We start from the raw sequence: 23263 nt of genomic DNA, 5'->3' as shown, positions 1-23263 counted from the left end.
TTTGCAGTTCTTAGAGCATGTGGTATGTGCTTTTTTAGGGATGGGTTTTTTTAGAAGAGAAGTTAATATCAGCAAATTAATGAACTAATGTTCTATTTCCCTGTTTTATAAAAGAAATAATTTAATAGGGTAAATATAATTCTGTGCTGTGCTTTTGACTGGTATTAAATGGAAATGTAGGCAATGAAAATATAAATTTATAGTTCTCCTGATAAAAAGAGCAATTATAATTTACTTGCTAAGGAATTCAATGAAAACAGAAAATCACATTCAAATAAATTCATTTTTTAGGAAGCATACTTTAGGGTAAGCTGGACCCTAACTGTCACATTTCTGAATTACTCTCCCTAATGACGAAGCCTAGTTAGTTCTGTCTCTTTCACTGCACCAGATGCACTACTAAATTGAGCAGCACTCCTTAAAATCACCCTGCAAGGTAATAAAATCCAGGCTCAGAGAGGTGAAAAATCAATTGTCCAAAGTCACAGAGATGAAAAGTCACATTTGGGGAGCCCACATTTAAATCCGAGTGTACCCAACTCCAAAGTTTATATTCTTTACATTATAACACAGCAAGAATCCTTGATGCCAGCATTTCGCACAGAAACTCAACAAGGCGCATGACTTTGAGCTGGAGATGAATTTCGGGGTTCACCCTCCCTGCTTGTTTGTAGGAGTTGCCCTTCTGATACGGGGACAAGGAAAGCACCCAGACTCCTCAGGCCTGTCTTTTTCCCTTGGCGGTAGGAAGGGATAGGACCCCGGAGGATGGGCGGAGGTTAGGGTTATACACACGCAGCAGTGGCAGGGTCACAGCAGAGACAGCGATGGCTCTGCAACAGTCTTTTACAAAACAGCAAAAACAAAGATCCTATTACAATATTTGCTCTAATTATACTGGATGTTGCTGTTGGAAAAGGGACATTTTGCCGCGTTCCTTTTGTAGGGGAGATCAACTATAAAGAGATGATTCATGGGCCATTTTCCTACAAAGCGACAGCCTTAGATTCGTGTGGGAAATCCTGTCTTAGAGAAAAGGGTGTATGTCCCGTCAGCCTGTGAAAGGGCGGGCAGGGTGAAAGGAGAGGCCGCCTTGATTCCTTGGGTGATTTCGTTGTCTCTTCCCTCCTTTTTCTGGACACTCCTCAGTGTCCAGAAAGACTTTGAAAGGTCTTTGAATGGGCATTTTCCAAATATCAGGTAGAGGCTGCTAATTTAATGGCTCAGGGAGGTGAGGGGCTGCTTTCTCTGCCTCCCCCGCGGTGCTTTGGAAGGCAGTGCGCCTCCTGCTGCAGGGACTCCTGGGGATTTCGTGACAGTCTATTAGCTTATTTAACATGTGACGTCTCACTTGTACGAAGTTCCCAATTTTTCTGTGACGGCGGAAACTTTTGGGGAATAGATTTGACGTAGAACAATCGTGCCTTAAGTGAGATAGAACTTTCTCTCCCTTTCTCCTGGTGGCTGTACTCCCCGGGGATTTACCAGCAGAGTGGAGAGGCCAGGGCTTGCCTTCCCCGTGGCTCCCGAGCCCTCGGCCGAGGGCCCAGCCTTACCGGCCAGGCCTTTCAGGAATGAAGCTCCTGTGAGCTGAGCTGAGGGCTGGGGCGCAGTGGGTCAGATTCAGGTGCCACAGACTCTCAATGTTCTTCCCAAGTTTTAGTATGTTTGTTTTTTTTTTAAAGAAATGTTTCTTCATTGGGCCGTATGCCCTAAGGACAAGTTTCAGAGACTTTATATGATATTTTAAAAATGTTTTTCATCAGTTATGCTTGTTTCACTGGGGAACCGGTCCATGGAGCTCCTCAAAGTGCCATGTCAAAGGGGAACCTCGGTGTGCGTGTGTTTAACACGCGTGTGCATGTTCATTAAATAGTGCTTTAGGTGCATGCACGTTTTGACACATTATATTTTTGTCGTTCAGTTAAAATATTTCTAAATTGCAATGGAAATCTTTTTAATGCCTGGGTTATTTAGCTTGTATTGCTTAGTTTCCATTTAGGGATTTTTCTGTTTGTCTTTTTAATATTGATTTCTAGCGTTGTTCTACACTGTACAAAGAGCATGCTTGTGATTTTAATTATTTATAATGTGTTGAGACACTCCTACGGCCCAGCAGGTAATCAGTATTGTTAAATACATTTAAGAAAAAATATGTCTTTTGCAGTTGTTTACATCATCATTTTTCATATGGTAATTACATCAGGTTGGGTAATTTTGTCATTGAAATATTCTGTATCTCTACTTCTTTTTTTGCTATTTGTTCTCTAAGTTACAGAGAGACATATGTTAAATCAATGCCACTCTTGTGAAGTTTTCTTTTTATCTTGATGATATTTTGCTAGGTGCATGCATATTTAGAAAGGTGATCGAGAAGCCCTCCTCTGTATCTCTAGTAGCATCTTTTCTTATCTTGCCATCAAATGCTACTTCTTGGTAGTAATAGCGTTATACCAGCTCTCGCCAGGTAGTTTGCATATCGCTTCCCATCTGTTTACTTTTAGCCTTTCTGTGCCCCCAGTTTCCAAGTGTGTCTCTTGAATGCAGTGAAGAGCTATACCTTGCATATTAATACAATCTAATGTTTACCTTTTAATTGGGCTATTTAGTCAGTCCCTATGTTATGGTAATTATTGACGTTTGAAATGAAATCTCGCATCTTACTATTCCTTCACATTTACCCTACCCTTCCCCCCCCTTTTCCTCCTTTCTTGCTTCTTTTGGGAATCACATAATTTAAAAAATTATTTCCTTCTCTATTAGTTTATTGGCTACACATTATTTCCCTATTGTCTTGGTGGATACTGCAAGGATTACATTGTGTGCCCTCACCTTAGGAGAGACTGTTATTAATTAGTACTTTTACAAGGATACAAGAACCTTAGGACACTTGAATTCTATCCATTTTCTCTTATGTTTTGTGCTAATGTTGCCCTATATTTTGGGTCTACCCATATTTTAAACCCCACAAGACATTATCATTTTATAAAATCGATATTCATTTAGATTTATCTATATATTTGCCCTTTCTGAATCCCTTTCATCTCGGATCATTTTCTTCTGCCTAAACAGTGCTTTAGAAATTTGGTAGAATTCTGTTGGAACAAATCCCTCATTTTTTGACTGAAAATGTCTCATGTCACCTTCATTCAAAAATTTTTAACTAAACTTTTATTTTGAGATTATAGAGATTCACATGCCGTTGAGGAAACAACACAGAGAAAACGCATATTACACTTTCCCCTAAAGGTAACATTTTGCAAAACTGTAATTCAATATTACAACCAGGATACTTACAGTGACACAGTCAAGACACAGAGCATTTCCATCACCACAGGGAGCCCTTATATTGCTTTTTTCAGACTCCTAAACTCTCTCTTTATGTTTTTATCGTCTTTGATGTATTTTTATGCTTTACTTCTAATTCTCTTACAGAACACCCCTTAGGAACTGGCAGATGCTCCAAGGGAAAAACTGTTCGGGATGCTGGGGTCACTTCTGCTCTGTGATTCCTTTGGAAAAAAAAGAATTTTTATCCCTACATTCCTGGAAGCTTTGAATATTTTTACTCCATTTTTTGTCTCTCCAGTCTCTGAGAATGCCACAAGCCCCACACCACTTAAGAATTATCCAATAATTTGAGGAGAAAAGCAGAGGTAATGTGAGGAATGTTGGGCTAACATCAATATATTTTCCTTTTATCTGAGATCTTGGCACTTAAAGATTTTTCTGCCTTTGCTACTCTTTCAAGCCTTCCAACCATTAAAAAAAAAAAAAATCCAGCTATTATTATCTCAGTGAGAGTATTGATTTGAACATATGAAACTCTATCATAGTGGGAAACAGAAGTTACCCAAGCCTGTGCAATCTAAATATTTGCTTCAGTTAAGACTATAATAATTTGGGCACAGTTTTATTCAGGATATTTTCACTACTTTACTTTGCCCGTTTCCCTGATTCAATTCGTCCTGATTAGATTTTTCTTGCCGTATCACTCCTTAGGCCTAAGCTAGATAAAGATAATTACAGTTCCCAGATGCAGAAAAGATAAGTTGGCTTTCTCCTCCTCATAAGAAATTAAAAACAACCCTCAAGTATAAAATAAACATAAGAAATAATTCAAGTCTTTCTAAACATATATAAAATGTAAGTTACTTCCAAAAATATATGGAACCAGGTTTCCGGGGTGTAGGTCCTGCTCTGCCAGGCACAAGGTAGGCAAGTTACTAAATCTTTCTATGCTTAAGTTTCTCCCGTTGTGAAATGTGAAAAAGATTGGTACCTGCCGCATAGGGTATTACAGTCAAAGATTTCATATGTCTGTGGTATTTAGAACAATGCTCCACATATAGTAAGTGCTCAATTAACGTGAAAGAACCCAACGTCAACAGCAATAGCCATAAAATACATCAGCATATAACTTACGTACACTCATAATAACTATTGATGATTTAGTAGAGATAAGTTTGATTTCCTTGGTAAATTGACTCGGACTCACCCATTGCTAGAAAATTTTGTGATAGATCGAAATTTTTTTGGTTTTCCTTTTTTCTTCCTTTGCATTTTTGGGGGGATGGGGGCTGAGGGAAGGCTTTCTCTTCTCTGTTACTAGGAAGACACAAGAACCATTTCTTTCTGTTGCTCAGCGTTTATTTCCCAATATTCGAGTCACTCAACATTTATGGAGCACTTATTATGTTCCAGGCCGTGTCCTAACTGTAGAGTTGTGGAGATGAGTGAGACTCCATTCTTTCCCTGAAGTTGTTTTAAGACTTATCAGAATCAGACAGATAAGCAAGAAATGACATCCACATTGAGCCACCTACCTGTGGCAGGCTGTGAGAATTTCAGAATACATTAACTTTATAATCCTCACAACAACCCTGGCCCGCAGGCACGGAAACTCAGAGGACAAGTAACTTGCCCAGATGAGATCTGAACCCGGTGCCTCCAAAAAATATGTCCACAGCCTTCCCCCTATGTTAGGTCAGGGACACAGAAACATTTCTACGTAGAAACATCAAATAAAAGGCTGATTATAGTCATCTGCTTATGACCCAAACCACCTGTTAGTTCAGGTGTGTGAACCCGAGTCAGACTGGTCTAGTGGCATTTACCAGTTATTTCCGGCAAAGTGGTCAGACTAATAATACGCAGCCTTGACATTCAGACAGCAAGTCAAAGCTGTGGTGCAGACAGTATTTTTGAATGGGTATTTTTAAATTCAGTGAATCATTTTCACCTAAAAAAGTGAGTTGTCATTTAAAAAGCAAAGTGACACATATTCCTTCAATGTTGTGGGCTGTAATTGGAAAAGGCCCTAGTGTGTATTTCCTGTGATATTTTCAAGCTATGTTGGGATTAATGAGCCAAACCGATAGGAACCTGAGCTCCGAAGAGACCCCCATGACGATTTCAACCCTACAGGAGACCGGTAGCTTCCTCAGCTGTTAGAAGAATCTCTAATCCTCTGTAGTTTGCAAAGGAAAGTACGCGATGGCAGGTTGGAAGCTTGCGTCCACTTTGCGTATGGAAGGTCAGTCCGCTGGTTATTTAATCTTAACAATAATAGGAAAAACTTAAAAGTGTTAGTTTTTGCTAAATGTTAAACTAATTAAAGCCATGAATTTCAGGAATTTTTCAAAGTGAGAGCTTCTGGTTTCAAGGACATCCCCTACTGGCGGAGGGCGGTACTGCAGTTTCACTCGGGGGCCGTCAGCGGGGAGAGGCCGCGTCCAGGCAGCCAGGGGGTTGCAGTCAGAGGTGATGGAGCAGGCGGCTCAGGGACGTGGGGCCCTGAAAGCCTAGAAGGAGATGTTCTCTCCGCTCTATCCCATCCCCCTCCTTCCTAGGATTGCATCGGGGAACAAAAAAATCAGAACTCTAATTGGAACAAATTGCAAGTTTGTGAATTGCGACCGTTACTGAAATCTGCCCCCCAGTGAGACATCCTGACCCATTTAGATAGACGTTGAATTCAATGAGCCAATTGTCCCTGTGCAAACAGGTCAACTCCCTGTTGTCCTTCATCTGAAATTAAAGGGGAAACATCACAGTTAGGTTTTGCTTTAGGGCTGCTACAGCTGATAACATCAGGAAAATAACTTTTCCAATGAAACTACGTTTTCCTCCCCAGTGGAGCTGGGACAGAAGTAAAATGAGAGGAAGGTGCACCGGGAAGATTCTGCGGCCAAACAGTTTGGACATTAGTCTATTGTTCAAGAAGCAATTTCTGACTGGAAGAAATTGTATTCTTTTAGAGGGACAAAAATGTAATCTGCCCAGCTGGCTTAGTTTCCATTTATATTTTGCAACACCCAGAGAGACTCGTTTCTTTAAAAAGCTTCCAGGATAGGAATCCTGGTAATGCTAGCATGGGAAGGGGCTTAGGGTTTTCAGAGGGACCTCCTCAACCCTGCCTTGGCTCCCCTGTGCCCTTTGAGGGAGTATGTGTTTTTTTGTATATATTTTTCAGAGCACCTTCCTGGGGATTTTATTCCATTTTGTTTAACTGGCTTTCTGTTATACGGAGAAATAAGCATGCGCGTGGTGCTAGAAGTAAGCTAGCTGGTCCTAAAGGAAGTGAAGCTGGAGTTAGAAAACGTCCAGGGCTGAGCCCCAAAGGGGTATGGATGAGAGCATTTAGGAGGAGAGGATTTGGAACCTGTGTGGTGACCCCAAAGCAAAGGTCCAAAAAAGTTATGAACATGCTGTCAAGGTTGTTTTAAAGTAGCACTGGTTTGAAACTCTTTGGCCTTCATTCTTGCATAGACGCTTTACATGCAGGAATTGTGAAGCCGTCTCACCCCATTTCCTGTCCTAGGTGGTGTCAGGATGATCAGATTTTCTCGTCTGACTCTGGGCCAGCACCCCCCATTTCTTGTTTCTCTCTCTATCACCAGCATGGCTCAGTACAGCGATCGGGTCCTCATATAGTGTTAAAAATTTTTTTTTTTCCAACTCTCCTTGAGCTTCTGCTTTTATCCCTTTGCTTCCAAATAGATTTAATTAGCCCAGAAAACTACCCCCAGAATTTTTCAGTTTCTTTCCTTCTGTTCTATAGAGACACAGGCTCCATGCTGGTAACAGGGAGACCAAGGGGCACGTCAGCGTGGCACGCAGTTCCCCGCAAATAACGACCCAGAGCAGGCGCCCGAGTCTTAACAAGGAGGAAAGTTGGAGGCACCCTTGAGTCACCACGTGGGGGCTGCGGGAGCTGTCCGTGATGGGTGCAGGGTGCGTGTGTGAGTGTGCGCGAGTGTGCGCGCACACACTCACACGCACACACATCACAGTGACAGATGACCTATTGAAATCATTTCAGAGCTGTTCTGTGGTTGCCACGACAACCAATGCTCTCTTGGCTTTCCTCTGGCCATGTGACAGGGGCTTTGACGTCAGCCGGAGGCAGAGTCTGCGGCTGAGTCCACACAGTCAGAGGCCTGTGAGAACCTGGTGGATGCTGGTTCCCGCCGCTGCCGGGGCTGCTGCTGCCGCCGGGCTCCCGCCGCCGCTGCCGGGCTGCTGCCGCCGGGCTCCCGCCGCTGCTCCCGCCGCCGCCGCCAGGGGCTGCGAGCATGGGCTGTTAAATCCCGCGCTGCCGCCCCGAGAGGTAATTCGTTTCCTTCGCGCACAGACAGGCGTTTTGTAGATCACTGCGGGGCTCCCTGCGCTCTCACCTCCCACAACTTTGCACGAGCAGCTCCTGCTGCCCCGGGGGCACCGGGAAGCGCTTCTGGCTGCAAACCGCGTGCAGGGTCTGGAATCCGGGTCCGCGCGGATTCACGCTCTGGAAGGAGGTTACAGCCCAGTCGCCTTTCTTGCTCGGCACTGGCCAACTTGACAGTCCTGAGAGGCAGGGATCGTGCGGCGGGAGCCGAGCCTCCCCCGGAGCCCCGGAGCCGCCCTCTGCGCGGCTTCGGGTCGCAGCCCGAGCCCCGTTGCGAGACGTTGCTAACCTGGCTGCTCCTCCGGCTCGGAGCTGGGTTTCTGTCTCGTCTGCAGCGTTCGCTCTGAAGCAGAAGCCGGGGCTTTCCTGGGGAGTAGGGTGTTCTGGAAGCGCCAGGGGAGACTGTCAGCAGCTCCCCGTCCAGCGGAAATATCTGGGCCGCGCGGGGAAGCCGGCGGGAGCCCCGCGCCTCTGTGCGCGCGGCCGATTTTCGGCTGTTGGAGCAGAGTGCACGGGTCCAGCATCTTCCTCTTGAAAATTCAGCTGTGAAGAGAGTACCGTTGGAGGGTCACGAAGGAGCCACATAAGCTGTTTTTATATTTAAAAATGGAAATAATCCCTTTAGAGGAAACAGCAGTCCTAAAACTGAATTATCATGGGCAGGTCTACTTTAATTTGAACACAGGTATAAAGAGTCACTAAAAATTTGCTCCAGGTCTTGAGTGAGTAATTGGATAACTGATTAGGAAGGCCATTTATTTCTTTACTCCTATAATGTGATAAAATGCAGATGGGTTTATTCTCCTTATCGTAGTTCATTTTCTTCCCAAGTTTAGTAATTTTGAATTTTCTATCATTGTAGACGAGTTGGATCGTTGTGTGGCTTATAATTCATAGAAAACCTCTGGTATTGAAGTTAATCAAAGCCTAGATGTATAACAGGTTTCTAAATCACACAAATTTGACAGGGAGAAAAAGGCATATTTAAGAGCAGCACCTGTAATATACCTACTGTTTTGATGAATAGAAAATAATAGTTTAACTATGTATATGAAAAAATATATTTTATGGTATGTCACCTATATCTCAATTTAATGCAAGAATATATTGTTCTTATTTTTGATGTTCTTTATTAGTTTCTGAATTCCGATTGCATTTATTTTACTCTGGAAATGAGCATTTTGAACAATATTTAGCTTCAGTGATAAGTGAATAATTGCGGGTGCATCAATAATTTCTCAGTAGCTTTCAATGAGTGAATATTCATTTAATTTGCTGGCATTAGATATGTCTATTTTTTATCAGAGTCTCCATGGAGGATTTTCCAAAAAGTCTAATGTGCTTATACTCAAGGCACATCTACTGAGACATCTTCTCATCATTTAATTTATCTCATAATTATAACTCAGAGGTCATATTCTTAATACCCATAGAAATATGCTAATTGATTTACAACATTTCAAATGAGCATGGATAGGACCAGGAGTACTGTTATTTAAAAAGCACTGTCTTTGGTGGGGTACTTTGATGTTTACTTTTTTTTTTTTACTCAAAATAAAGAATTAGCATTATACTTTTCCAAGTAGCTTTCTGGATGCTCTGTGATGTTTTAAAGTAAGGTTATAAAATGATTGTATTCAATGCTCTTATAAAATAGACTGGATTTCAGTGGTATGAAATCTGAGAATAATTCAGTGTTGATGGCAAAATGTCAGTGACAAAGTTTACCGTTAGAAGAAAACAACCTAGGCTACCATAGCAGAGGTGCTTTAGAATCTACAGGTCTTTTCTTATGGCAGAATAGGCGGGGAAATGACTCTCATCAGAATCATCCATTTACAACAATGAGACTGTGCTGACTTCAAGGTCAAGTTTGTTTCAGCTTCAAAAGATACTAGCAAAGCATGATTTGCTCTAGAAACCTGCCTGTCCCGTTATTAAGTGTTTGTGTAGTTTCAGGGATTTTTAACCTTTTGGGTGCCATGGCCTCTTTGGCAGCCTGGTGAAGCCACTAGACTCTTCTCAGAACGCTGTTTTTTAAATGCATAAGATAAGATATGCAAGATTACAAAGGAAACCACGTTTTTTGAAATATATTAACCAATTTTTTAAAAATTGTGACATGTGCTTTATTAAATAGTACCATAATTTGAAGTAGTGATGAGGGTAGAAGGTATTTCAAGATGTCTGTAATGATTATAATGTATATATGAGAATATCTGCAATTTTTCTCAGCAACAGAATCACAGGTACTGTGGTTTGTGACCTCCATTTTAATGAAAAGAAATAAAATATTCCAGTTTGAGGTGAGTGAAACTACAGATATATTTTTTCCATCCAACTTCCTGAATCCCCTTGAATTCCATCTATCCCTGAGTTTAATGAAACGTGAGCTAGCGATGCCAAAAGGTCATAGATGGCATTAAACAAACTCCACATCACCATTTCCGCACTCAGTCCCACCACATTCTGATTTTATTCTCTGCGAGTGTGAATTTCCCACAATCTTCTGATTTCTGTGTGAAAGGGATGATATACCCGTATAGCTACCAAACTATAACTTTTTTCTATTTTCCTCCTTGAAACCCATAAGGATATGGGACTTGGACTGAGGAACTCTTACCTGGTTAGAGAGGGGTTAAGAGGAAAAACTCAGAGTGTTAATGCAAGTTATGCAAGTTAAAACCATGGACCACCGAAGTAAGACTATAGCTATTGACAAAGGGACCTTTATCCACTCAGAGAAAATAAGCACGTAGTGCTTAGATGAAGAATGCAGGATGTTATATGAGATCATAGCTGAAGGAATACTCTAGAAGGTACCTTGTGCACAACATTGGAAACGTGCACTAAAGAGCTTATGTAACTTCCAAGTTTAGTGTAAAAGCACATGCGTGATTGATAAACCGTAATGTTCATTCCAGTTAGTCATGATAGAGCTTGCAGGTCTATCTGCCAGAGGTCCCCAGAAAAAAAACATTCAAAATCAAGGGGGAAGCCCGGCTGGTGTGGCTCAGTGGTTGAGTGTCGACCTATGAGCCAGGAGGTCACGGTTTGATCCCTGGTCAGGGCACATGCCCGGGTTGCGGGCTCGATCCCCAGTAGGGGGCGCTCAGGAGGCTCAGACTCTTACTTGACTTACTGGATATTTAAGAGCAATACAGGTGGTATTAATATTGTTTAGTGGGACTAAGATAATGCTTCATTTTTCTCTCCAGCCAATCAGGTAACTTTGCCATTGGTTGGCTGATGTCACGTAGCTTTGTCTTTCTAACCCGAGTTTCTAGTGTCCAAAGCCGTCATTTCTCAGCGTGAGAGAACTGGAGCTATGACTTTTTGCATAAGCTGTTGTTTAAACTCAATCCAAATCCCTACCGTTTGAAATGAGAGCTTAGCGATTTTTCCTCATGTGTTCCCTGGGAAATTACAAAAAAGGATTTTCTCAAACATTTCTTACTCTTTGGACTCGAAAAGAACACCTGCTTTGGGGGCTTTGATGAAGAAATTGGAAAGAGTCTAAACTCTCTGACTCCAGGCTCTCCTGTTTGCTTCTTTGATGGCAGGTGTTTGAAAGTTTAAGTTCAGAAAGGAATGTGCCATTATTTTTTTATGAAAGCAACTGTTATTTAAATGGCGCCCTGTGATGGATATCCAACTAGAACTAGCATTCCAAAATATGTCATTTTTTATTGTTTCCAGAAGTGATGCCATAAAAGTTGCTGCTCATTAAGATCCAGATATAAAAATTATATGATAAATATTTAAATTCAGTGGAGCCACGATCTCCAAACTAAAGACAGTGTGTTCTTTTTATCTGCGCTGAGCTTTAGTTTTTTTTGGATATCTTTCTATAAATGCGTTTAATTAGAGACACGGCATCCTTTTAAAATTGAGTTTACACTAATATAAAACATAGTATGCTCAGCGAACGTTAAAGTTCTAGATTTGATTTGCAGGAAAGAAATCTCTAGCCTGAAAGATATCCCAGCTGTTGCTTGTCCCAATGGTGGGATTGTCCATATTTTCTGAACCCTGTCCCAGTGACTGCAGGAAAACTAAAGGCAGTGTATGAAAGATGAATTTTTTTACAGGAGGACTCTATATATCGTCTTTACTTTTATGACTTTAAACCTTACCCATTAGAGTAAATGTCAGGAAGAGTGTTATAATATTTGGCTGTCTGCTCAGCTGACTCCCACAGACTTTCATGTGATTCATACATCGAAAACCACAACCGAAATTGTGACGACCGTATTTACAACATCTTTGGCGATAAAATAAAAAATAGCATCCCACAAGCAATCCCATCCTACGCCTTCCCACGTCTTCCCATAAATCGGGTGCAGCGCGAGGTGACATCGCTCCGTCCGCAAGTACCCATTAACTGGCTCCTGCGTCCGCAGCCTTAGAGTTGGCTCTGTTGTCCCCTCCCTCGTCTGATCCTTGGGCGGTGTATCTGGAGCCCAAAGGACGCTGTGGCCATTTGACTTTTGTTTGCCTGACCTTCAGCTCAAACATTCAGATTGCAGACAGGCTTTACGTGCACGTCTGTTTGTAAAGCTGGAACAGCGTCTTACCTATTAACGCTGTCGCTGGCCCCGGGAGACTTGGGCCACACGCTTAGTGAACCTTCCTCGTTGCCTCCTGCGGGCTGGGGCCCTCTCTGCAGGACAGTCCATCGCGGATGGCAGCACTTGTGCCACTTTCCCTTGGCCACTGCGTAGCCCTCTTTCTCGTCTCCCTCTCTCACGTCTGTTCTGTCGAGTCTGCTGCCTCGTTTTCTCTTGTTAGATCCTGCAGTCTCCTTGACACTCTCTTTTGTCCCATTTCCAATGCTTCTAAACCGCCCCCCCCCCCCCCCCCCAGTTTATAGTAAAGCTAGGGAATTCCTCTCGGGCAGGTAAGATTCAGCTCATTCAGCAAAGTCTTTTTCCTCTTGACGGAGCTGCCAAAATGGCATCTGTCCAGCTGGCTCGCGGCTCCATATGTTGGTCAAACCCAGCACGCGGAATCCTCGGAAATGTTGTCCTTGTGCCCTCGCTCAAGGAGGCATCTCTGCTCTTCTGCTGCTGAGAAACCAGTAGCCCTGACTTTCTGCTCACTTCCTCAGACGCCACCCCCTCCTGGTGGTCTTCCCGCCTCCCCTTTAGAAGGCTGATGGGTTTGTTTGTTATTTCGTGTATTCTTTCAGTGTTCATAGCGAGCCCTGGAGTTAAGCACCTACGAAAAGATTTCTTTTGTGTCCAAGGACTGGTAAGGTTCCCCCAGTTGTCCCTGATTTGCTCACCAGGCAGATGTGGTCCCATCACTCAGACCTCTGAACGAGTGCCTCGCCTCTTATTTTTGGTAACTTAATAAAAAGCAACTAGTTGTCAGAAGGAAGTCTGCTGGTGAATTGAAAGCTGGCTTGCTCCTGACAACTAGTTGTTTTTTAAAATGAGTCCCTACTCCTATTTATGGACATTTTCCAAAAGATCTGGGCTGTTAGATTTGGATAGCTGGTCACCATCAGTTGGCAAGGATAGGGGGCAGGGGCATGCCTTATTACCTCCACCTTCCTTAGAAGGCCTGGCTGGCACTCAGGGTATAACGGATATGTTGGGAGTTGATTTTAAACGGTTCTTATTCAGAGGAGGCTGACCTCGGGGCCCGCCCCGTGGGAGATGAAGGAGGGGAGAGCCTGGCTGGCAGAGCCCACAGGCCACGGGTAGACCTCATATCCATGGCCATGAGTCCTCCACCCTGACTCACTGCCCATGGTCTCCATCACTTGTGACATGAGATGGTGATGGCAGGGCCTGAAAATTGTTCTTACAACCGAAATATGTCTCTTTCTCTTAGAGTTCTTTCTAGCTTCATGGGCGCAAACCTCACTTCAAATGTCACGAGTTACTGTGAAGATTTTGTAAATTAAACCACATTTCCCCGCTGCTTAACATGATCATTTCAGAGTTACATCTCTATCTGGATGCTTTTCTTTTTTTTCCCAAGGGTAATAAGTTAATGAACTATGCACAAGGGAAGCTGCTATTTCAAGGAAGCTTGTAAAATGAAAGAACACTTTGTTTGGTTATTTCTCTCACTGTGGGTCCCCCTTTTTTTTTTTAAGTCAGGGCACACCTGTTTCCAGGAAATGGTTTGCTAATAAGATAACATTGGCGTGGCAGGAGTGTGCCCAAGAATCTTCCAGGTGCTGTGTTCTTTTCCGTTCATTTTCCCAAGTTGCTATCCAGAGGGCAGATAGGAGCAGGAGGGAAGAGTACCATTATTAATGGTAATTAGCGAGCCTGTTGGCTGTTTCGTTGCATTCCACTCCGGCGCTTTAGGGATCATTATTGGGGCTCTCTTGGCAGTGTTTAAGAGTCAAACCACTCAAACCCCCTTGCTCATCATGGAAGCATTCTAACTTTGCCCAAGAAATACCCCATGGCCATCTGGAATAGTCATTTCTCATTACCCACCTTTAAGGTTAATTAGTATTAATTCCTCATTACTGGGTGAGAAAACCGAAGCCCAAAGAAGCTGAATCTGGCCCAAGAGCACGTGGCCATCAGAGCCATGGCATCCAAGCTGGGTCCATGACTACTAAGCTCTTTCCTTCTCCGAGTAAGCACGTTTGTCATCTTTCACCAGTCTCCATGGGATACAAAGACGAAACTTAGAAAAGGGGTTTCCATTTACACAGCTAGGCCTGGGCTTAGGAAACGAGTTCGTCTCTAGGCTCAGGTAAGAAGTACCTAGAGTGTTTTAATAGCAGGCAGGCTGTCATCGTTTTGGGGGATTCAATTTAAACCTTATTACTTACACTTGATAATGTATAAATGTATAGTGACCGTATTTTCTTAACCTTGAATTATAACATAGTCAAAAGATTTTATCTATTTTTTTAAACATTTATATGAACAGTGTTCAACCATAAGGATTAAGCCACATTTAGTGTTAGATTAAACAGATCACTGTGTTGATAATAAAATTATTGGAAATCAGGCCTTTAGGGAGAGCTGGACTGTGGCTAACTCTGCCCTGTGCCCTGGGGGAGAAAAAGAGACTTGGAAGTTCCTGCTGTTTGCCAAGTGGGTCGAGAGTCCCTGCTGTCCCAGATGACAGCTGGCACACACAGACCAGTCACTTCCTCTCGCTTTACTTTTTCCTGGTAAAGAAGTAGCACCTATTTGCCAGCCTGCTTCTTTGCAGGAAGGCAGCAAGGCGTTTGCATAGGAAATCTGGCATCTTAAATCATTTTTTCTATGTAAATTGTTACTATCAGAGTAAGAAGCAGCCTGTTTACAAAGAGATTGTAGGTAACGGGGAAAATAAAAAAATAATAATTACAATACTTTTGGCTAATGATTATAATGCCAGCTCTAGATGAGGTTTTGTTTAAGAGGGTTAGTCGGGAATGCCAGGCGTGTTCAGCTGGTTGGAGAAACGATTCATACAAGAGAACCAGCTGGTGCTCTTTGGCGATTCCGAAGCTGTCCAGCCTCTGCACAGAAACATGGGTGATTGCAGTGTCCAGCTGGAGGGCACAGGGACACAGAGCAGGTTTCCCGAAAACCAAAGCTTTCTCTCTGAAGTGTATGGGCCACAAAGGATGCATGTCTGGGCTCTGTTTCCTGGATTATTCAATTAACAGTGATAATGTTAGGAACCTTCCAACCACAGGACTCTTCTTCATTCTCAGCGACAAGAACAACAAAAGCCTCGTGGATCTGCCAACGGTCTTCGCTCCTGTTGCTGGAACTCTGTTCCCGGGCTGCTGGGTCTTCCGCCACTGCTCCGCTGCGCCCCCTTCAGTCCGCTGGCCAGCGTTATCCCGAGTCCTGCGCATGTAAGTGGCTCCGCCCGGGTTAATGAAGTTACCTGAGCTTTGCCCCCCTCCCTGGTGGCTAATTTTGTTTGAGATTTCACAGTGCTTCTAAATTTATGTATGTAAACTGACACACGCTTCTCTCCAAGTCATCTATTAGAATCAAAACTAGGAAGAGTTTTTAACTTTCCTACAGCTGAGCTGATGAAAGTTGCTGTTGTAGTGGGTGTTGAAAATGTTCACAAGTATCTCAGCAAAAATGAGAGTTTGCATTCACCTCCCGTCAGGCCTGCCTGGCTCAGACTGTAAAGCTGTGGGTCGGCGCGTGAACGTGTGTCAGTTGGAGGATCGTGCGCCTACTCAGCTCCCAGGGGGAGGGGAAATGCCGGCCTCTCTTAGGTTTTGGAAATATCTGGAGTATTCGGTGCAATGTTCACTTAAAAGTTAACAGATATCTTTTAATTCATTTTCTTTATGAAGAGGGAGAAGTGGGCCCATCAGAACATCACTAATGGACTATAGGAAATACCAAGAGACATTTGTCTTAAGATTTAAATAAATTGAGTATAGGACTTTGAGTTGAATATGAACAGTGTTGTTATAAGATACTTGGGATATGGACATTGTTTTGGTTTCCTATGGCTGCTGTAACAAGTCACCACAAATTTAGTGCCCGAAACAACAGATTTATTCTCTGCCAGTTCTCAGAGCCTAAAATGGGTCAGCGGGGCAGGGTTCCTTTCTGGAGACGCTGGGGAGGGACCTGTTTTCCTTGCCTTTTCCAGCTTCTAGAGGCACCGGCATCCCCCGACCTCTGCTTCTGTTGCCACATCTTCTCCTCTGACTCTCACGCTCCTGCCTCCCTCTTATCAGGGCCCTTGTGACAACATCGGGCCCACCTGGGCAGTCCAGGAGAACCTTCCCTCTCAAGATTCTTAGTTACAGCTGCAGTCTCATTTGCTGCACAAGGTGACATGTTCACAGGCTTCGGGGATTTGGATGTGGGCATCTTTGCAGCCCGTGATTCTGCCAGCGGCAGATAACTTCACTTACCCTCTCTGATCGGTTTTCTCACTGGTCTTCCTGCAAAGCTGAAGGAGTTCATTCCAGCTCCGATCGCAGGTGCGGACTGAGTTTGAAAGGGCCACCCTGCAGAAAGACCCCCTCCGAGGGGGAGGCCTGTTGTGCTTCAGACCTGCTCCGTCCAAGGGAAGCCTCCAGTGGACACCAAACTGACGTGTTCTCCTTCTCCACCAGCCTTGCAAGTGTCACATGCGGCCACCACACAGAGGCAAAAGCTTAGAGGTAGCATCCGTGGGCTCCTGGGTCTGGAATAGAGAGATTCAGATTCCCACTCTGTCCCTTGCTAAGTCTGTGATGTTACCCAGCTTCCTTGTTTTCATTAAGCCTCAAGTTCTGTATCTGCAAAACAGAGATGACAGCTTCCAGAATTGCTGTGAGATTAGAAAAGAAAACATGCAAAGTGCTTAGCACATGCCTGGAATTTAGTTGCTGCCCGATAAGTAGTGGTCACGGCAGGGCCTTCCACCAGGCCTGCCCTTGCCCTGGGCTGCCCGGCAGGCCAGAAGTAGAGTGGACACCGCAGGGCAGAGGTACTGGGAGTGGAGAGAGCTGCAGGCCTCGCTGAAGACCAAAGCCATCTCTGTGTTCATAAATGAGGCAGAGCACCAGCGCCGTGCAAACAAAATGGAATTCTGCCCTTCCATTGAACTTGCAGCATTTGTGCACGCAGAATCTGAGACCTGAGTAATAAAACCCAGAATGGGAAGGCCAGCCCCAGCCTGGAATGGTGTAGGATGTGGCCTTCTCCATATCCTAGAGAGGGGAGAGCCCTGATCAGCTCACTCCATGGCAGTTGTCTTCCATGCTGGTTAGGACTGACACCTGATTCTGTGTAACATTTACAGCTGTATAAATCATCATTTGCTTGCTGACTTACTCTTAAGTAACGGATAGTACTATTTTATCCCAGACTGTGGTTTCAGCTTTATTCTTAATAATCCACTTGGTTGTCATCCTAAATCCTGATTTTAAAAGCCTTCTCCAGATGGTATATATAGGATTTTGGACCAAGTGAATTCTACCTACAAAAGCACTAGTGTTTATTGAATATTCACTCTATGCCAGTCGTTGCATGTGCCAACTGCCTAAAATACATTTTACTATTTATGCCTTGCAATGATTCTATTATAATTCTAATTGGTTTTACAGATGACAAAACCGAGACTTCAGAAATCTGAGTAACTTGCCAAACTTACAGAACTTGTAAGGGGTCCAGCCCAGAGTCCAATCCAGACCTCTCTGTCTCCAAGCCCCAGATTCTGGCACTTAAAGGGGGAAAAACTAAGTGATAATAAAAAATACCAGGAGCAACAAAAATTACTTCTAAAATAGAAAAATGCCCATAAATGGATGAAAATGAATTTCAGAATTATATGTAGATTATGATTAGATTTTTGCAAACTAAATAGGAATGTATATGTAGTTATATATATGTTATACTTTATGTTGTTACATATATAGTAATATTTATTTTAAACTTTTTTGAAAACTGATGAAAGTTATGGTTCCTTTTCCTTTAAAATGCATGTGCATATGTGCATACAAAACTTCACACACAACTTCAAGCAGTTCATGTTAGGGATCTCTCACACATACATGTTACACGCAAAGAAAAAGCTGGAAGGATATACAGCAAGTTGTTCATTATGATCTTGGAGGAATGAGAGTGTAAGATATTTTTCACATTACCCTTTATGTCATTTTGTATTGGTTGAATTTATTTTCAGTGAGCATGTATTATTTCTTTAATGAAGAAAAAAAAATTCAGCTTATAAATGAAGTCCAATTGTTTCCAATTTAAAATGGAACTTACTGTTTATTTTTTTCCTGATGACCAGTCTTCTAGTGTTTCTCCTAAGTCATAACCCAGAGGTGACGGACAGACCTCTGAAAAAATTTAAAGAACGCCTTTGTGCATGCACTCAATATGGGCTATTTTGTGCAAAAAGCAGCTTTCCCTAAAAGTTAAGAATGACTGAGAATAAGGTGTGTTGGGGGTGGGAGGCTGGAGGGACCGTAACTAGCATTTTCTGGGTGCATGATCAGTGTCCACTGTGAAGGAGGCTTGTGCAGGGCCTTTCCGTGGTGATCCTTAGGTGAGAATGGAAAGGGCCTTTGATATGTGCTCTGTAAGAACTGAACCTGAGTGAGGTGAATGCTGCATTGCAGAGGGAAGACGTCAAGTCTCCTGTAGTAAGTCCATATGCTAAGCAAATTATCCTCGGGCTCTCGTTGAAAATGACGTCGTAATCCTCATTTCCAGCCAGTCTGGCGCTAATTGAAATGGCTGTTCCCCGGGCGCCCTGTCCTACCTGAGGGAGGCATCTCCTTTGCTGTCTCCTGAGTTGAGATGTCAGGATCATCATCTCACATAGTAAGGTTGGGTTTGGAAGAAGCTTTCTCGCCTCGTTCCCACCCCTCCCCGACCTATACATCCCTGGTCTCTTCGGTGCAGGGAATTTCCATCCAGCTTTAGAAGGAAATTGTATTCTGAGCCAAAACAAGGACTCCAGGAGCAACTTACTTTTCACTGAGAAAAAAAATCATGTATTTTTAAAAAGGCATCTGTAATACTGCAGCCTGATTTCATCTTGGCATATTGGATTTCTGTACCAGTTGGGGTTTGATGATAGCTGGAGACCCCAGGAGCTCTCATTGCCAAGGACTGCAGTGAGCCTCTTCCCACCGCAGCCCACCTCCAGAACAGCGCCCCCTCAGGCTCACGCAGCAGCTGCAGGAGCAGCGAGTGTTTCTGGAACTCCTTGGATCCCCACCAGTGTGGTAGGTGAGAAAGGGCGGGCCTGCTCCCCACTGAGCTGCCCAGTCTGAAAATAGGCCGCACACTCTTGGTTGTTCTTCCTGGACGTGATGTAAGTGCTGTTTGCATGGAGTGCTGTGTATAGAAGCGATTGTAGGGATGTCGTTTTAGACACCTCCTTCCTGAAGGCTGGGACCCAGAAGGATCCCAATCTCTTTGCACACTGCCCTGCAAGATCAGAGCGTCCTGCACGCTGTGATGAGAGGCCTGACAGTTAACATTTGCCCGGTGCCATCGCAGGTCTGATCTCCCTGCGGGAGGCAGGTTCTATGAGTAGCCGGCTCTGTTATAGAGGCAACGAGTGCAATGTCGTCAAGAGTCCCTGCTTTCAACTTGGGTTTCAGTCCTGGCACAGCCACTTACGGATTTGGTTTTGTAAAGTTCCCCACTTTCTCTTAACATCTGTTCCCTTGCATGAAAGGCAGAGGTGTTAATACCTACACGGCAAAACCATTTAGAGGATTGAATGGGTTGCCACGTGTGAGCACCTAGAAGTGCAGTGAGGAGCTCCGTAAAGGGCAGCTGATGGTATTAGTAACCTGCTGTTAGCTCTCTCCCATTTTAAAACATCTTTCTTCGAACCCCCCTTTCTCTGCCAACTGGGGTCCTTTCTTCTTGCACTCCTTTTTAACGAAGCTCTTCCAAAGAGAGCCCATACTCACGGTCTCCATCTTCCCTCCTCGCCTTAGCTCCTAAACCCACTCCAGTGGGCTTTGGCCTCACCTTTCCAATGCTACTTTTCTTTGTCACGGTCACCAGTGGCCACTGCATTGCTGAATGCAATGACATTTATCAATGGCAGCAACTAATCGGCAGCATCTGATAGGCGGGATTACTCCTCCCCCTTGATGTTATTTCCCTTTGGCTTCAGGACAACACACTTCCTTGGTATCCTCCTGTCCCAATGGCTGCTCCTTCTCGGTCTTTGTGGCTAAAGTCCCTGATCTTTAGACATTGAAGGGACCCAGGACTCAGTGACAGTTCTTCCTTTCTGTCAATATTTATTCCCACAATGATCCTGCCCAGTCTTTTGGCTGAAAATACCATCTTTGCCAGGGATTCCCAAATATATGTTACTAGCCCTAAACTAAGTCCCAAATTCCAGACTCATATCCAACTGTCCACTGGACTGTCCACTTGAATATCTAGTAGGCATCTCAAGCACCATGAGTTAGTCAGGGCTCACCAGAGAAACAGAGCCAGTAGGATATATGTATGTATATATGTATGCATATATTTATTATAAAGATTATGGATACTGGCAAGTCCCAAATCTGCTAGGCAAATCAGTACACTGGAGGCCCAACTTGGGTTCCAGTCTGAACCCAAAGGCCTGAGGACCAGGAGAGCTGATGGTCAAGAAGAGCCCATGTTTCAGTTTGAGTCTAAAGGCAAGAAAAAAGCCAATGTTCCAGTTTGAAGGCAGCGAAGCAGGAAGAATTCTCTTTCACTCAGGGAGTGTCAGCCTGCTTGTATTCAGGCCTTCAACTGATTATATGAGGCCCACACACTTCAGGGAGGGCAATCTGCTTTACCTCTTCTACCTAGTCAGATGTTAATTTTGCCCCAAAGCACAGAATACTCAGAATAATCTTTGACCAGATAGCTGGGCACCCTGTGGGCCAGTCAAATTGACATATAAAATTAACCATCACATACAGCATGTCCAAAAATTGGACTCTTGATCTTTGGGACAAAAGTTACTCTACCTACACCTTCCCATATCATTGGTTGGCAATGGATTCTTCCAGTTTGGCTCAAGCCAAAGACCTTGGAGTCATCCTTTACTGGTCCCTTCGTCTCACATTTCACATACGACCTGTCAGAAAATCCTGTTTACCATCAAAACATCCCCAGAATTGAACCACCGCTTGCCACTTGCATTGCTACTGCCCTAACTTGGGCCACAGCGTTGCTCATGGAGACCTATTGTGCTCACATATTTAAAATTGCTGCTACCAGTACTCCTGTCCTCCTTTGTTTTCGTTTTATCCATAAGTACTTCTTACCTTTTATATTCCACATAATTTCCTTATTTATCCTGATTGGCATTTTTCTGTCTGCCTTGGGTAGAATGCTTAGAATGCTACTGCTATGTAGTATACGAGCCATAAATTTTTGTTGGATGCATTGCTGTTGTAGAGATGAGAAAACAGGGTTACAGCCATTAAGCAGTTGGCCAGGGTAACACATTAGTAAGAGTGAAGCTATTCTAAAGCAGTGCTTAACAGTCACAGGCAAGAAGCGCTGATGTTAGGGACATGCTGCAGTACTGTTGTTGGGAAAATATTTTCCATCTTTTTTTAAAAAATTAAAAATAGACCTTACCCACATAGCAGTGTGTGCAGACCAGTGCTAATTTACACAGTTGTAGATGACCATAGCAAAGGTTTATTCTCTTAATCTTATCTCTGTGTGTTTCAGTCATCTGATAAAAATCCCCTGGTCTTGAAATATTTTCAACTTTCAGAAACTGATGTATTAATGTTATGTTCCCCTTGCCTTTTCTTAAGCTCTTAAGCTTGGTTAGAAGCCAAGCCAGATATCACTTTGGAGCTTTCCATATAAGTTAATCCTTTTATCTTCTTATAACACTTACGATGTCATTAAATTATTTTATAAGAGCAAAAGGGATTTTTTATTAACTATATCTTTGTATAATCATCCACAAATATGAGGTGAGCACTTTCTCTATGTGGGCTTGGTGATGGGGTGGGAGTAATAAAGAGGCTTCCAGAAACTCCTGGTCTAATAGGAAATATATTAGTGGGGATATTAATTCAGCTGCTTTTGCAGAGATTAAATAACAGTGCCTTAAACAAAATAGAAGGTATCTTTCTCTCCCTCTCCCCAGCTGATAAGAAATCAAGGGAGAGGAAATTGTCCCCTGAGGTCCTCTGGGGCCCAACTCCTTCCAAAAATTGGACTCCTGATCTTTTGGATGAAAGTTACTCTATCTACACCTTCCCTTGTCATGGGTTGGCAACAGATTCTTCCAGTTTGGCCCAAGCCAAAGACCTTGGAGCCATCCTCAACTGGTCTCTTCCTCTCACATCTCACATCCAACCTGTCAGAAAATCCTGTTTACCTTCTAAACATCCTCTGCCGTGCTGTTCTCACGGAGGCAGGGTTTGGCTCACTCTCCCACAGGTTGTCCTGGGCCCCGGGAAGGGGGAGGAAGGTGAACAGGTGGCTTCCTTTGAAGGATGTGATCTGGAAGTTGCCTGGCTCACTTTTACTCATATCCCATTGGACAGAACGCAGTCACATGACCATACTGCAGACAAGAAGCCTAGTGCGCAGGGCAGCCACGTGCCCAGCTCGGGCAGTTCTGTAACTAGAAGGAAGGAGTGATTGACTGGGAGGCAAATAAAAGTCCCTGCTCGGCCACATCTACGAAGGTTTCTGTTGTTCCAGCTGAAAAGGTCTTAAAAGGACAGGGCTGCACCTCACCTTCTCAACACCTTGCACACTGAGTGTTCAATAAATATTTGTTGATTGGATGATTGATCTGATTAATGTACTTTCACCCAAGAGATTTTGTGGAGGGTTTTTATTCCTAATGCCCCAAACAAACACTGTTCAATCCCAGGGTAAATACTTCAGGAAAATAAATGTCAAAGGACACGTGGTCGCAGATGGGTTCTCCGTACACTTACACACCCCTTCGTGCTAACCGAGAGAGGCCGCCTACGGCAAAACAGGTGCAGAAGGTAGACTGGGGGGGGGGATGGTTCTGCTCCAGCGGATCAGCAGCTTCATTGATGCCCCCGAGACCAAGCTACCGCTCCGGCAAATTTGCAGACCCAATTCTGGAAAATAAAGCCCAATAAAGCCCGGGGTTCGGGTGCCTGGGTGGCATACACACTGCATTCCTTTCCGA

General features: G+C 43.8%; 1 protein-coding gene across 6 annotated transcripts in view; it reads left to right on the top strand.

Moving 5' to 3' along the window:
* The window catches only part of NCALD (neurocalcin delta), a 204036-nt gene that overhangs the window by 143065 nt on the left and 37708 nt on the right, over positions 1–23263 (top strand). The window contains exons 1-2 of one of the 6 annotated variants that reach the window (XM_081116998.1): positions 7277–7612; positions 15354–15500. The exons of 2 other annotated variants lie outside the window; for them this stretch is intronic. The gene's annotated coding sequence lies outside the window, so the exon portion shown is untranslated. Of the gene's footprint in view, positions 1–7276; positions 7613–15334; positions 15501–23263 lie in introns of those variants that run through there. 3 more of the 6 variants (XM_081117000.1, XM_081116999.1, XM_081117003.1) reach the window with 3 other exon arrangements.

The sequence above is a fragment of the Miniopterus schreibersii genome (assembly GCF_964146895.1).
Source record: "Miniopterus schreibersii genome assembly, chromosome: 17".
Taxonomy (NCBI): domain Eukaryota; kingdom Metazoa; phylum Chordata; class Mammalia; order Chiroptera; family Miniopteridae; genus Miniopterus; species Miniopterus schreibersii.
Note: the sequence above shows the minus strand (reverse complement) of the source record. Positions and strands in the feature narration are given on the sequence as shown.